This window comes from Podarcis tiliguerta (genome assembly GCF_965153285.1).
Source record: "Podarcis tiliguerta genome assembly, chromosome: 12".
In the NCBI taxonomy this organism is placed as follows: domain Eukaryota; kingdom Metazoa; phylum Chordata; class Lepidosauria; order Squamata; family Lacertidae; genus Podarcis; species Podarcis tiliguerta.
Window position 1 is genome coordinate 18,264,610 of NC_139545.1, and position 16,568 is coordinate 18,281,177.

Below are 16,568 nucleotides of genomic sequence, written 5' to 3' on the forward strand. Positions count from 1 at the left end.
CTTTGCTGCCCTTCCAACCAAAGAAGGTGGAGGCAGTACGAGTAGGGCCTTTCTGATGAGCTTAACCCCTGGACAGGTCAACAGGTGGGGGGGAGGCACTGCTTCAGATATTTGCAGCCCAAGTAATAAGTATTAACACTTACATATATAAAATACATCAGTAGTGAACTGGCATCCAGTGCGGACCTTTCCAGACCTATGTAATCTGTGTTTTGCCAGAGACACCCAGAAGAAGCCTTACTTCTGCATTCTGCACTAGTTGCAGGTCCTGAACTATCTTCAAAGGCAGCCCCATGTAGAATTGTTCAATCTGGAAATTACCAGAGAGTTTATCACTGTTGCCAAGCTATCGCTATTCCAAAAGAGATGTAGCTGACGAACCTAGCCACCAAGGCTGGATGGATCAAGGAGTACCTCCTAGCTATACACATGTTCCTTCCAGCAGAATGCACCCCTGCCCAGAACTGGCCTTCTCCCTATGAACCAGATTTGAAAAGCTGCAACATATCTCCATCTTGTCTAGATTCAGTTTCAGTTAATTGGTCAGCATCCAGCACGTTACCTCTTCCAAGCGCTGATCTAATATAGCACCTTAGAATGATTCCTCTGATTCAGAGAGAACAGTCCAATAGAGCTAAGTGCCGTCAACATACTGATGACACCTCACTCCAAATCCCCTGTTAATCATTCTCAATTGCTTCATATATATGTTAAAAGGCATGGGGAACAAGATTGCCACCTGGCGAAACCCATAGGTTAGCTCCCAAAGCAACCTGCAATTGCCCCCCAGCTTTACTCTGTGAAATCAGCCTTGTAGGTTGGAGGAGAACAACTGTCAACACGGTACCCCAACTTCCAATGCCTAGAGCTGCTCCAAGAGGATACAGTGGTCAGCAGTGTGGGAATGTTGTGGATAGTAGGTGAGGATATATTGAGTAAATATTATCCTTCCTCACACTTGTGAGTCAGTAACAGAGTACATCCCCCAATATATAGCAGGAAGCTAGTTGGTAGATTCATTTGAATCTCTTTACTTAAGCAATCCAATCTGACTTGTCCAGATTGGGCTTGATCCTGGTAAATTCCCCTTTTATCCCTCTTGAATAAAAACACAGCAGTCTTCTTTAAAAGTACTGATAAGTTTACTTACATTCAGTTCACAGTAGGTTCCCTGAAGGCAGGCTTTTAGCTTGGAGTTACAGAAAAGAGAGTGGATTCATCCCATGTAGAGGTTTGAGCCCATGTGCTGCTGGCTGAGAACCAACAGACAGCAAAATACATCAGTATCAGAAGAAAGCAGCAAAAGAGGAAGATGGCTGCATGACTGGCCCTTTTACATGGTCTCACAGGATCACACTCATCTACCTGGTCACACGCAGGGGGAGGATGCTCCAGACCAGGTGTGACAGGAAGTCCTCCTGGCTGGAGTAACATCCCCCTGTGTGTCCACTCTGGGCTAACAGGAAGTGTTGTACTTGACTGCTTATGTTACATCCCACAAGCAATATCAAAAGCTGCTGAGAGGTCAAGGAGAACCAAAAAGGTTGCAGTCCTCCTGTCCCTCTCCTGACAAAAGTTACCACCTAGGGTGACCGAAGCACTACAATCCAGGCCTGAAGCTGGATTGTAATGGGCCCAGATAACCCACTTCTTCTAAGCACACCACCACCCTCTTGAACACTTTGTCCCAAAGGGGAATATTGTCCCATGAACAATAATTCTGGGTCCAGAGAGATTGTCTTGAAAGTAGGATGCACTGCCACCTCCTGAAGGGCCAGTGGCACCTACCCCTCCCACAATGGGGCATTCAGGCAGAGTAAATCACTTGGATGTGAAGGCTTTACTGAGCTTAGGAACAAATAGCATAAGAAGCTGCCTTATACAGAGTCAGACCAACAGTCCATCTTGCTTCGTACTGCCTTCACTGACTGCCACCATGGTTTCAGATAGTGCATCTTTCCAGATTTTCCTGGAGGTACTGTGGATTAAGAACATAAGAATAGCCTGATTGACAGCACTTAAATTGGTACTGAAGCCTAGAAGATACTCTTCACCCTAGAGGAACCAGAGTGCTGATTGTTGCAGGGCCGGCCCTAACATTAGGCAAAGTGAGGTAGCTATGCAGGTGGTTTGGGGTCTCACAGCAGAGCAGAACTTAATGTTATTGTTTGACTTAATGTTATTGTTTTATTGTACTCAAATATCACCTGTCAAATTTGTTCAACCTTTCCCCTTTAACATAAAGCTTTTATATCAATGATGTCAAAATCAAAAAGGGTGTCACATTAAACCACATGCAGCACAAAGTTTCTCTCTCGCCCAATTTTTTTTGAAAATGTTGCGCAAATGACTGTTGCCTCTGTTTTTATTTATGGGCCAAATTTACTGACCTGCTAAAATAAGTTGTTCAATGTGAGCATTCTTTTTATTTATTTTTGCACACATAATTGGAGTTGGGTTAAATGAATTGCCCACATTTTTTAACAAAGTAAAAAAAAATAGTATGACCAATTCAGCCAATACAATACTAAATGGGAAACGTCTAAGCCATTTATCGGCAAAAATAAAAAAAGTGATCAAGGCCAGATATAATTCTGCTGAACCAAGAGGCTGTGATAGAACTTCATTCTTTAGCACATCATGCCAGATTGTGCAATGATAATGCCTTTGTACTTTTGCTGACTCACAACAAGATAAGGTAATGTGGGATAATAATATTAAGCAAGAATAGCTGTTAGCTCATGTGAGATTATGTAACGTTACCTCTGACCTTTGCTGGAAGGTTCCTTGTAGGCAGTAACTTGAAGATGTGGTCACACTGACATTTTGAGCTAGATTTTATTTCTGGGAATGCTCTGACTGTTGTTGGATCCTTCACACATGTCCAGAGCCAGGGTGGCATAGTGATTAGAGTGTCAGACTAGGACCTGGGAGATCAGGGTTCAAGCGCCCACTCAGACCCCACCTTGAGCCCCTTGCAGTGGCGTAGCGTGGGTTGTCAGCACCCGGGGCAAGGCAAGTAATTTGCGCCCCCTAACCCGGGGCAAGGCAAGTGATTTGCGCCCCCCCCCGCTGCACTGTCCCTCCCCAGATAGTCCCTCGCTCTCTCTCCGCACCGCACCGCACGCCTGGCACCCTCCCCTCCACAGTGGGCGGCGACCCGGCAGCTTGGATCAGATTCGCACAGCCAGCACTGCAGTGAGAGAGAGTGAGTGAGCCAGGTAGGGGCAGAGAGCTGCGAGTGCGAGCGCTCCCCCCCCCAGATGTTGCGCCCGGTGCGGCCGGGCCCCCCTGCACCCCCCACGCTATGCCATTGGCCCCTTGGAGAAAATGATGGTATGTAAAGACAACCAACCAATCAGTGGTACTAAAAATGGACTAACTAATCATGGACGGTGCAACAACCAGCATGTTTCAATTCTAGAATGCTGTTGGCATTGATGAGGCATTTCAAGAAGAGAGTGACTGAAATCCATGTCTAAAGATGAGGCGAAAGATAAGGAGCTGAACTGGAGCAAAGATGTGTCACAAACCGGAAATGGTGAACTCAGGAAGCAGCGTGTGAAGGAAAAACCGAGGGCACTCTAGGAACGGGGAAGAGGAGATGTTTACTGAACAAGCGGTGATGTTGGACTTACCAGCAGTAAGGAGGGAAGCAGATCCGGTTGCACAACGTTTTGCAGAATGTTCAGAGAACTGCCTTGCGTCTCTGGATTTGAGCAGCTATCGTCCAGATAGTTGCTGGAAAGCTCTTTGATGGAAAAGAATAAGCACCTACTCAGAAGGAGGGCAGAGTGCACTGCACAATTCTCAGTGTTGGGTTGGCATCAAAAGTGTGCGGCAGGAGAACTAGAGGCCTCTAATGCTTCTGTGTCGCTCAGTCAAATCAGAGCCATAGATTCTGAGAAAAAAATGTCTTCGCAAAATAGATGTTTCCCCTCTGGACCTCCTTACATATACACAACTGGGGGGGGGGGGCGGGGAGAGGAACAATCCGACACTGCCAAGCACTGAATAGCAGTGGGCTAAATAGAAATCTTTCGAAAGTTTGTCTTAATAGAAAGAAGCCATCCTAACGCTTTTGTTGGCCCTTCAAAAAGCGACTTATTGGTCTGAATCCCCTTCCTGTCATTATCTTTCATCTATTGTAGCTTGCATCTTGGAACCAGCTGCCCACAAAACAATCTACAAATAGTTGGAAACTTCCTTTTGACCACCATCCTACGTTTATTATGATTTCTATTATTAACAGAGACAGTTTGTAGCCTTAAGTTTGGGAAGTGCCAATCTTCTTTTTGGCCCACAACAGATTTGCAAACAGGTAAGACTGTTATGGGGACGCGGGTGGCGCAGTGGGTAAAAGCCTCAGTGCCTAGGGCTTGCCGATCGAAAGGTCGGCGGTTCGAATCCCCGCGGCGGGGTGCGCTCCCGTTGTTCGGTCCCAGCGCCTGCCAACCTAGCAGTTTGAAAGCACTCCCGGGTGCAAGTAGATAAATAGGGACCGCTTACTAGCCCCCGGCCTCTTGAGTGAGATGGGCGCACAACCCTAGAGTCTGTCAAGACTGGCCCGTACGGGCAGGGGTACCTTTACCAAGACTGTTATGAGCACCGTGTGTGTGTGTGTGTACGTATACACACACACACACACACACACACACACACTGCAACAAAGCACTCACCACAACCTACAAGGGAATGCTTCTTTTAAGCCTAATTTCATCCAAGGAGGGGAGACGCTGCGGGTTCCAGCAAAGGTGTCTGCTGCACCTGCAGATCAGTGACCTCTGATTTTACTCCCAAGTGTTGTATGAGGATGTCAGAATTCCCTTTAAATTTGGGACATGGGAGAATGTTAACCCAAATGGGAGGTTTCTCCATTGGAGGGTAAATTATAAGACAGGAGCTAGACGTTATCCGTGGGCGGAAAGCATCCATGAAATGGATGTTTTACTCAGCAAAAAAGCAAAACGATTTTAGCCTCTAAATATGCAGAGACACAATATCAAGTATCACAAATGTGATGCAGCCAGCAACACTTAATTATCAGTTCTGCAAGCAAATTAGGTGAGAAAGTTACTTGTCTTTTTATATTTATTTTATTTATAAAACCCTTCAGAGAAGATATCAATTCTGCCACAACTTACTGCACGTAGACTTTTTGCCTACCATTTCTTCTTCTTCTTCTTCTTCTTCAGGTTACTTGTGTTTTTTGTGGTTTTTAAGAATCTCTAGATTAATTCCCTTATGCAAAAACTTACTTTCTATACAATTTTACCTTACATGCTAAATTGAATAGATGTAAAAGCTAGTATTCTAGTATAGGAGAGCATGAAAACGAATAGTGGGAGATTAGGAATATGGTTAACTATATAAACTGAAATATATATATATATACACACAAAACAACAACAACAACAAACACACACACTGTATTCTTTTTTAAAGTTTTTTAATACCTTTAGGTTTAAAAGCTTTGTCCGGGAAACAGATCTAGAAAGAAAATGTTTTTGCAATCACCTGTATGACCCTTTGTAAGATTTTAAGTACAGCAAATGTTTTTGGATATCTTTCAGCTGATGACATTCCACACGAACTATTAAAAAACTGTTTGCCAGCCACAGTTTATTTTTAGAGCAGGCCGTGATACAGTGTCTGCATAGCAATATCCCATACAGCACAGTTAAACAGATGAGGGGTAGACTTCGGGCCTTTCTGAGGGCATTTCCAGACGACCTGTTTAAACAGCATTCATTCTGGTTTACTTGCACAAAGCTACTGCACTGGTCAGACTATGTCCAGTCTTTATGGAGCATTCATTCAAATTCATTTATGGGACAGTTATATGACAATGAGCATATGTCCTGCATTCACCCTGATTTCCTTGTGGGGGTTTTACATATCTTCCTACTACTAATCATTCTTTCATCCCATACTTTTTTGTGCATTTCCCTGCCAATTGCCCAACAGAAGCCATCCACTTCAGTTCCAGCACGCACTTGAATCATTCCCGCAAGACAGAGGCAGTCTGGCAGCAACCCAGCTCTGTGACTTTATAAAGGTAAAGGGACCCCTGACCATTAGGTCCAGTCGCAGACGACTCTAGGGTTGCGGCGCTTATCTCGCTTTACTGGCCGAGGGAGCCGGCGTACAGCTTCCAGGTCATGTGGCCAGCATGACTAAGCCGCTTCTGGCGAACCAGAGCGGTGCACGGAAACGCTGTTCACTTTCCCGCCAGAGTGGTACCTATTTATCTACTTGTACTTTGCCGTGCTTTTGAACTGCTAGGTTGGCAGGAGCAGGGACCCGTTGCAGGGATTTGAACCGCCGACCTTCTGATCAGCAAGCCCTAGCCTCTGTGGTTTAACCCACAGCGCCACCCCTGTAAACAGAAGGTGTCTCGAAGTTCATCCCAGCCCATCTTCTTGCACTGAGACCACACAGTCAGACCAAAAATGAAAGAGAAAACTATTGAATTATCATCAAATGAACAGATTTCTTTGAGAGATGAGATGAAACATCCTGCTATAGTATAGTTTTGCACTTGCTTGGGGGAACAAGAGCCATTGTAGCCACTCTTCTATGTTAAAGAGGCAAACATATGAACTGGAGCCTGTTTTCTTAAAAAATATGAATAGCTCTACAAATAATCTCATCTTTTATAGTAACCTTGTGCCCAGTATTGCTCAAGAATTCTAAACAAACACACAAAAATCTGTGCAGTTTTGTAGTCTTGATTCAAAATGGCACCCAGATGCATCCAAACACGGCTGAAATCCTGGCTCCTTGATCTTGGGAATAATCATACAGTGGTACCTCGGGCTAAGAACTTAATTCATTCTGTTCTTAACCTGAAACTGTTCTTAACCTGAAGCACCACTTTAGCTAATGGGGCCTCCTGCTGCTGCCGTGCCGCTGCTGCGCAATTTCTGTTCTCATCCTGAAGCAAAGTTCTTAACCCAAGGTACTATTTCTGGGTTAGCAGAGTCTGTAACCTGAAACGTATGTAACCTCAAGCGTATGTAACCCAAGGTACCACTGTACAAAATTTGGTTTCAGTATCTTAAGAAATGTCCTAACATGTAGCAAACAGACAGACAAATATCTTTCCAAAATATATAGTATAGTGGACTAGTAGAAAGCCCTGATGCCACCAGTGAATTCAAAGAAACAAAAAAAAAATAAATGATTTGTATATGAATAATGTGATTTATGAGTTTCAGGCCTGCACATGCTCACACCCAGCCAGGGCTTCGATCTGATCCAGGGAACACCTGGTCTGACCTCAAATCAATTTTAATATTATTATTTTTTTGGTGTGGGGGAGGAGTTCCTATTTCATTAGGGTTATTTTGGTCCACCATCTGGATTCAACATGGTGTCCGTTGTCCAAGCATAGCCCAAGACCACCTCCTGCAGCTTAAGACTCTCAACCTGAGTTGGGCAACAGAATCTTCAGAGGCATCCAAATTGATGCAGGTTGGCACTCTCACACAAAAACGGGTGAAGTGCCACCAGATGGGGCAACAATATCTTCAGAGGTGTCCATATCAATGTAGTTTGGACCCCTCGTGCCAAAAATTGGGTGAAGTCACACCAAAGTCATGTTTCGGTCCAGCATCTTGATTCAGAAACCTTCATGCCAAGTTTGGCAATCATATCTCAAGACGCGGCCAAAACCATAGAGAACAGATGGACAGACAGACAAAGCACATTCCAAAATATACAGTAGATAAGCAAGAACATATGAAGAGCCCTGCGAGGTAAGATCAAAGGTCCATCTATTCCAGGATTTTCCAAACTTGGGTCTCTAGCTGTTTTTGGACTACAGCTCCCATCATCACTAACCAGAAGACCAGTGGTCAGGGATGATGGGAACTGTATTCCAAAACCAGCTGGAGACCCAAATTTGGGAAACCCTAATCTATTCTATCTTCCTTCTCACAGACACCAACCAGATGCCTCCCCAAAGGCCACAAGTAGGGTATGAAAGACACAGGCTTCCCTCTCTGTTGTTCCATAGCCACTGGTTTTCAGGGACATATTAGGTTGTACACGAGCTGCAGTTAATACAGGCACAAGCGGTTTCTACACAGGTAGACAGCCGTGTGTTTGTGTGAAAGAGTATACATTGATTTGTGCTGCTCAACCATTTATGTTCACAGATTGTACATTCATTGAATGTAACATGTGAACACCCCTATCGTCCCTGAACATAGAAGCTCCATCATGTGTACGTTCTCACTTATCTAACCTTATTAAAGGTTTGCATGGTTCAGTCTATTGCTGCACTGTTAGAGCAACACCTGTTCTATTACTGTACTGTTAAAACAACAACTAAATTATCTTGGGGTGAGCTTTCATACACAAAAATTTATGCTATCAGACACATGATGTGAACAGTAAAGATGATAAATATATCTATTTTACTGTCTATAACACCCACCCACCCAGAACACACACAAATTCAAGGGGGGGGGGAAGCAGTTTCCAATGTGAGATTAAAAACTGAACTAACACATTTCTGAAATCCCATATATGAGTCAATCAATTGAAGTTAATGAGGTTCAATTACTAGGGGTTGACAAACTCATAGACAGGTCCCGGCACACCCAATCCTTGCTGATGGCTGTTCAATTGACATGATTCCACTTGTGAAATTATTACTCTTTGCAGGGACTTAAAGCAGTAATTTAAAGTTGCAGTGCTGTGGCGAATTGCTTTTTTCTTTACATACCATATATGTTCGGTAGGGGGAAATGAGTAAGAAAGGGAATGGGTGGCTGATGTAGTATTTTTCTTGTTTGATCCTCTTTATTTCTACTATAAAAATTGAAGATTGTATTTGGGGAGGTGTTTTTTGTTTGTTTGTTTTTTGCTCTCAGAAACAAATACCGTTGGGGTGGAATAAAGAATAGATTGAGTTATAGCTAGAGGTCTGAAACTGGTTCAAGCTACCACACATGCCTATCAAAAATCTCCTGTGATGGTCTTCTCATTGCTGCTTGTAGGATCACAGCCACAAAAAGAAACACTGAGATACAGATCCAGCAGTGAAATGATAATGATAATGCTGGTTTTGACCTATAAAGCATTAAACGGCTCAAGACCGCAATACCCCAAGGAGACCTCTTTCCATATGAACCTACCCGGATCCTGAGATCATCTTCTGAGGCCCTCCTTCATGTGCCCCCTCCTCGAGAGGTTCGGAGGGTGGCAACATGAGAACGGGGACTTCTCTGCAGTGGCTCCCTGTCTGTGGAATGCTCTCCCCAGGGAAGTTCGCTTGGCACCTTTATTATACATCTTTAGGAGCCAGGCAAAAATGTTCCTTTTTAACCAGGCCTTTGGTTGATACGATGCCCTTTTAAAACGTCATTTTTTGGGGGGGGGCTATTGGGTTGTTGTTTTTATTTTTATAAGGTATTTTGTAGTTTTATATTTTGATTTTATTCTGTGAACTGCCCTGAGACCCCCCTAGTATAGGATGGTATAATAATAATAATAATAATAATAATAATAATAATAATAGACCTCATGAAGGATAACATCCGGAACACACATTGTCTCCTGGGAAATTAAAAGATTTTATTCTGTAGCTGTCAATGCACATGCCTTTCAAATTGTTGGTGGTCACTTTAGGTATGAGTGTGGTGTAGTGGTTAGAATGTTGGACTAAGACCTTTGAGACCAGGGTTGAAATCCCTATTCAGCCATTGAGGTGACCTTGAGCCCATCACAGCCTCTCAGCCTAGCCAACCTCACTGGGTTGTTATGCCCAATGCATATGTCTTTCTCCTCTCCCACACCACTGCTCGCCACCAATAGAAGTCTCTTCAAAGAACACTTTTTCCAAGGGCTTTAAGCCAGGCCCGACATTCCACTCTGAGGCTGGTTAAAGTGCAAAATCACTGTTTGAAGCATCCTCCTTTAAACACTAGAAGGTGGCGCTGTGGTCTAAACCACTGAGCCTCTTGAGCTTGCCGATCGGAAGGTTGGCAGTTCGAATCCCCAAGACAGAGTGAGCTCCCATTGCTCTGTCCCAGCTCCTGCCAACCTAGCAGTTTGAAAACATACCAGTGTGAGTAGATAAATAGGTACCACTGCAGCAGGAAGGTAAATGGCATTTTCGTGAGCTCTGGCTTCCATCATGGTGTTCTGTTGCACCAGAAGCAGTTTAGTCATACTGGCCACATGACCTGGAAAGCTGTCTGTGGACAAACGCCGGCTCCCAAGGCCTGAAAGCAAGATGAGCGCCGCAACCCCTTAGTCACCTTAGACTGGACTTAACTGTCCAGGGGTCCTTTACCTTTAACTTTAAACACTGCACTAGGGATTTCAAGAGGTGGACGGGACCATCCACAAGCCAGTCATTTGGCATAATGCAGCCAACACTAAAATTTGGCCGGGCTGCAATTTGGCCTGAAAAAGATCTGGCCAGTGAAGCCAAAAAGGTTGGCACTGTCCCATAACAGGGTCTTTTTAGTTGTGGTTCCCGTGTTGTGGAATGCCCCCCCCCCACTAGTGAGGTGCACCTCTCTTTCTCATTATTAACTTTCACTAGAAATTTGAAAACATTCCTGTTTGCCCAGACATTCAGTGGATGAATGTTCCTGGTAGTACCATGATCATTTGCTTTGGTTTCTGTTTTAAAATTTACAGAAATGGTGGCCATGTTGTTGCATAACGTCCCTCTGCCAAATTACGGTATACTCCTTGTATAAGAAACTGTTCACGTAGCATGTAAAACGCGCCAAAAATCAGTCATTCGTAGTCCATGGATAGGCCATGGGCAACCATCCAAATTAAGTCAGAGTGGCCACAATAACTAAGATATTTGTTTGATGCAAGCATAGGTAGGAAAGAAGGGAGAAGTGTGCTTGAAATGTGATACAGTGGTACCTCAGGTTACAAATACCTCGGGTTACAGACGCTTCAGGTTACAGACTCCACTAACCTGGAAGTAGTACCTCAGGTTAAGAACTTTCCTCAGGATGAAAACAGAAATTGTGTGCTGTCGGCGCGGCGGAAGCGGGAGGCCCCATTAGCTAAAGTGGTACCTCAGGTTAAGAACAGTTTCAGGTTAAGAACGGATCTCCGGAACAAATTAAGTTCGTAACCAGAGATACCACTGTATTGGGCACATTCCACCTGTTCCAAGTTTGGGGCTTTGTTTTGTTTATTTTATCCTCTGCACAAACCCCATGCTAGGGGGGTGAAGCAGCAGCCAAATAGTCTAACAAGTGGCTTGTCAGCGAGGAATGTCCTAGCTGTAAGTATGGAGTCATCTTGACACTTTTCAGCCAATCCTCTGAGGATAATAAGTAAGGAGGACAAAATGAGTGCAGCCCTCCTGGGCCTCCCCTTAAGAGTTTAAAAGCAAAATATTGATTTTGAGTTACCCTGCTTCAACTCAGCTTCACTCTCATGATATTTTTATTCCCTTGCATATTGCCAAGTCCATTTGTTTTGTTTTTAGTCTTTTTTTCCTTCCAAATCACTGGTGAAACTGGCATGTCCATGTAACATTCCTGTACCTAAAAATACAGTCAATTGACACCTTGAAGGTTTCCAGGCAACTCTAACCATTTGTGACATCTTTAGCTGCCTCTCCAGTATGTTCAAAACAGATAAAGTGGATGAATTGATTTTAGTTGTCTAAAACCCTTGACAAAATCTCTCGGTGGCCATCCAAGCTGGTCTCTTGATGATTTAGATGGCTTTTGCTTCCAACACAAATGTGATCCTTCCTGACTCTCCACTTTGCCTTTTAACTCCATCCACAGTGGGTGTCCCCTTCCTTGTCTGCAGCAAGGGCCATCCCAAGGCATTTTGCTGCCTAAAGCAAGGGGCAAAAGGGGGTGATGCCCCCTTATTCCACATCCAGAAGCCAACCAGGCGGACGGTTAACTCTTAATGCAAACACCAACTGCAGATGGACAGACCAAACCCAACTCTGCTCTGTGCCTGTTTCACAGGTCTACAATCATAGACCAGAAAAGTAGATTTAAGTAAGATCCTACTGACCTGGACCCAGAAACCCTTTCCTCTAACAGCTGTCTTCCTCCCCACTCACACAGACAGGAAGAAACACAGGAAGGAAAAATAACAAGTTTTGGTGACCTCTCCACACATACAAGTGCTGCCCCCTAGCTAGCAAAAAATCATCTGTCTGGGGATTTCCCCCCAGGTTTTCTATATTTGTGTCTCAGAATGATTAGGCTTTAGTGAAGGGGTCCCCCCCAAGATTTGCGGGATTTCCCCTGAAATACCAGTCTCTGTGCTCAATATTAGCAAACATAGCAACAATAAATGTGTTTGGTTTTTTTTTTAAAAAAAACTCCCTGAAGTCAGTCCACCTAATGGTATTAAAAGAAAGAAAACCGTTAAAGGGCACCAAAACTGATTTGGAAACTTTAGAGAAAGAAGCACCCTAATTATAATAATTAGTGTAGGCCTACAAGCTCTGGTGTCACACGCTGAAGTCTATACTGTGAGAGTAAGGGGTGCAAGCCACCTGACCCAGCTGCTCCTCCTTTGGTCCTGCTCACTGCTTCCAAGTAAATTTCTGTATTCCAGTGGCGTAGCGTGGGTTGTCAGCACCCGGGGCAAGGCAAGTAATTTGCGCCCCCTAACCCGTGGATTTGCGCCCCCTAACCCGTGGATTTGCGCCCCCTAACCCTAACCCCCAGATGTTGCGCCCGGTGCGGCCAGCCCCCCCTGCACCCCCCACGCTACGCCACTGCTGTATTCCCCAGCACGCTCTCCTAAACAGCCTCAGATGTCAAGGAAATAAACAACTATCTGACTTTTAGAAGACATCTGAAGACAGCCCTGTTTAGGGAAGTTTTTAATGTCTGATGTTTTATTGTATTACTGTATTTTTAATATTTTGTTGGAAGCCGCCCAGAGTGGCTGGGGAAACCCAGCCAGATGGGTGGGGTATAAATAAATTATTATTATTATTATTATTATTATTATTATTATTATTATTATTATCCATCCCTGAATTGAGCTTCTGGAATCTGTATCCACTGCAGACTTTTCTCTTTCCAAACTTCTGTCTTCAGATACCCTTCCTCCAAAAAAACCACCCCCAAGTATCAAATCCTACACCAATTCCATGGATTCAACCTGGAACCTTTGCATGGAAAAGTGTGTGGTCTATTACAGCGCTGTGGACATTCCCTACAAAACCTAGGAAATTTGTATTATTGAATCAATACAGCCTTACAATTATCACACAATGGTCACATTCACACTGCCCACCCTATTTGCACTCAGTTATCTATATTCATGGGTTGTTCTGTGGATCTGCAAATTAAGGATTAGTTTAGTTTTGATGCCTTATTATACTTTGTTTAGATTACTGGTTAATCCAGCCGTGTAGGGCCAAACATAGTATACAACTGCACATAAAATGTACATCTCTTAGAGCTATTAAATTCTACACACAGTGCATACAGGCTGAATTTATTTGCCTCTTTTCTTCCATTTTTAGGCTCTGCCAGCTCAACCTAAGTACTTTCCTTCTCTGTGCTGTCATTCTCTTTCCCATGAGACCATTCAAACAGAAAAAGAACAGTTCATTTTCTCTGAGCTAGGAGACAGAAAATCTTAAAAGAACTGCACATTTTAGAAGAACACGAACAAATCATAATGGTGCCCACTAGTGCTTCTGTGCTGTAACTTTGTTCAACTTTCTCTTAAAGATTTGCATGTTTTGTCATCCAGTGTGCAGAAAGGCTTATGAGCCAAAGAAAGCCCCATAAATCAGTCTATACTATTGTGTACTAGTCAGTGAGTAGTTGCTGTTATTTGATGAGGACAAACTCTGCAAGTCAGTAAGTGAAGGCAGCTTATCCTGGCATGAGGAGCAAATGATTTGCAAAGTTTCACCAGCTTAATGTCACAGTGAGGTTTAAGACACAGTGAACAGATCCAGTTGACATTCCCATGCATTGAATTTATTGTATGCCTAGACTCTATAAATGTCTTGTATCATTTGATTTTTTTGAGATTAAATATTGTTCTTCCCTTTGTGTTGAAAGCGGATTATAGATGCTTAGATAAAATTTGACTGAACTATAGTTACCTGCCCTTAGGCTAAAATATTAGCAACCACAAAAGATGGGCATTGCCTTAAAGTGAACCAATTTATAAAGAATTTGAATTTAACTAGTACAGCTTCCTCAATTTGCAAAGTCTGAAAATGTTAATTCTGATTGGGAAGGGGAACTTTGTCTCAGCCAGATCATTTGTTCTGTTCCTTCAAACTGTTAGAGTTTCTGAAATGTGCATGAACAGTTGTGGCCTCTAAATGGCTGCAGATTACTCCAATTAACAAATGAATTGACTCTCCACAGAACACTAATATGGCAACATGAAACAACTACGGTAACTTCAAAGTTTAACCATTCTAGCCTGCTATAGAATTTCCTTTCAAACAAAGGAGATGGTGTGTGTTTTCGGCTGCCTACCGGTTCAAGTCTGACTTCAAAGCTGCCAAAGTGAACAAAAATGTGATATAGTTTAGTTGCTTAAGAAGCCAGGCTATAACCCAAGAAGGTCCTAATTCAACTTTTATGTCTGCTGTGGATTCACAAGCTGGGAGCAGACAATTCACTCTTGCTCAATTATCCATCCATAAAATGGGGATGATGATAATACAGAGTACAGTCGTACCATGGAAGTTGAACATAATCCATTCCAGAAGTCTGTTAGACTTCCAAAACATTCGGAAACCAAAGCACAGCTTCTGATTGGCTGCTGGAAGCTCCTGCAGCCAATCAGAAGCCCCGTCGGATGTTCGGCTTCCAAAAATAGTTCTCAAACCGGAACAGTCACTTCTGAGTTTGTGGCCTTCAGGGGCCAAAATGTTCGAGAACTAAGCTGTTCGAAAACCAAGTTGTAAAAATGACTTCACCCGTGTATGGGAAGAACTTTGAACATGATGAGAAACCTGTATGTCTGCTCTACTTTGAATTTGTTGTCTCAGGAACAGACTGGACAAATAGATTGTGGGTTTCCCATCCCCATGTGGTGATCTTTTCATGGCACATGAGTTGAGATGTACACACAAAGAGCCACTACACCACAACAAATCTTGCCCAGTTTGTTCGGGGGAAGGCCATCTGCTTCGCCTGCAGAAGATCTCCTATTCTCCAGAGCTAGGACAAACACCTAGAGAACCAATCCATGCAAACACTATTGAGCTAGAAGAACCATTGATTAGACTTGGTATAAAAAAAACTTCCGGAGTTCCTCTGACAATTTCAAAAGAAACAAAAGGGATAGAAATGAAGGCCGAGAGGGAGTGATCTGAGGTTAAAGTATCTGGTTTTCTGATGCTGCTTCAACACAAGGAAGGAAGGAAGGAAGGAAGGAAGGAAGGAGAGGTGTGAAATTCAAGAAACAGTGAGTTCCAGAGCAGAGATATGACAGACACACACGAAACTTGAGAGTTGGACACAAGAAGGACTAGCAATGCAAGAATGACAATAAAGAGAGAAGAAGAAAAGCTAAAGGAGGAGGAGTCCAAGTGTGCAGAGATCTAAAAATACAAGGTAAAATGGATCCAATTAAGGAAACTGGAGACATTGAATGAAGAGAGTGTAACGAAGGAGAATCGCAGCCCAATGAGATAGAGGGGGGAAATGACCACCAGCACTAGTCAAACACTAACCTTGGTTAAAAATGAAATTTCTAAAAATTGTGTATATGTGGATCTCTCTGTCATGTGGTCATAAGATCGGGACAGTGCCAAAATTCAAACTTGATAGCTTGGTGTCTAAAGGATGAACATGGTTGTGCATGTAAAAACCTCTTTGGGGGGAAATGAAGGTCATGCCATTTCACTTCCTGTGCAATGGCAGAATCCCCTACTCCCACTTCCCTACCTAGATAATGAGGGAAATAAACTTTTATCAACCTGATTATACAAAGTGCCATAAATGAGCAACAAAGGTGCATCTTTGCCAGCAGCGGTTGTAGGACAAGGGATTGGATGAGTCCAAACAAGTCCAGATGACTTCAGCAGGCTAGTTGTGCCAGGCAGTGTATGATACTGGTCTTGATGGTTTTCCTTTGTCTTCGGCTAGATCACTGTTGTTGCAAATTCCTGAATATTCATCAATTGGAAATAGCATTTGTTGCTAAGTAAAAGCAGACTGCCCCCCCCCCGAATATAATAGCTATTCCTGGAGGGAAAATACTATGCAGGGAATAACATCACTATGTTCATTCTTTATCGGAAGTGCTAGGTGCGTTTCAGTCAAGGACTGTAGCAGGAAGGGGTGATCTGTGGCTGTTCAGATACTGCTGGACCACAACTCCCATCAGCCCCAGTCAACATGGCCAGCGGTCAGGGAATAATGGGAGCTGCAGCCTAACAATACTTGGAAGGTCACAGATACCTATTCTTGGACTGGAAGCATCTCCCTCATCATCATCATCATCATCATCATCATTTTATTTTTATGCCACCTTTCCATAGTTGAAACTAGGCTCAAGGCGGCTTACAACATGACAAGATTACAAACAACATAACAAAAGTCATAAACAATAAATAA

General features: G+C 43.4%; 1 protein-coding gene across 7 annotated transcripts in view; it reads left to right on the forward strand.

The window, feature by feature from the left end:
• Positions 1–16,568, forward strand: part of EOMES (eomesodermin) — a 152,668-nt gene that overhangs the window by 121,459 nt on the left and 14,641 nt on the right. The window contains exon 1 of one of the 7 annotated variants that reach the window (XM_083404915.1): positions 5,944–6,058. The exons of 5 other annotated variants lie outside the window; for them this stretch is intronic. The gene's annotated coding sequence lies outside the window, so the exon portion shown is untranslated. Of the gene's footprint in view, positions 1–5,943; positions 6,059–15,171; positions 15,564–16,568 lie in introns of those variants that run through there. One more of the 7 variants, XM_083404914.1, reaches the window with a different exon arrangement.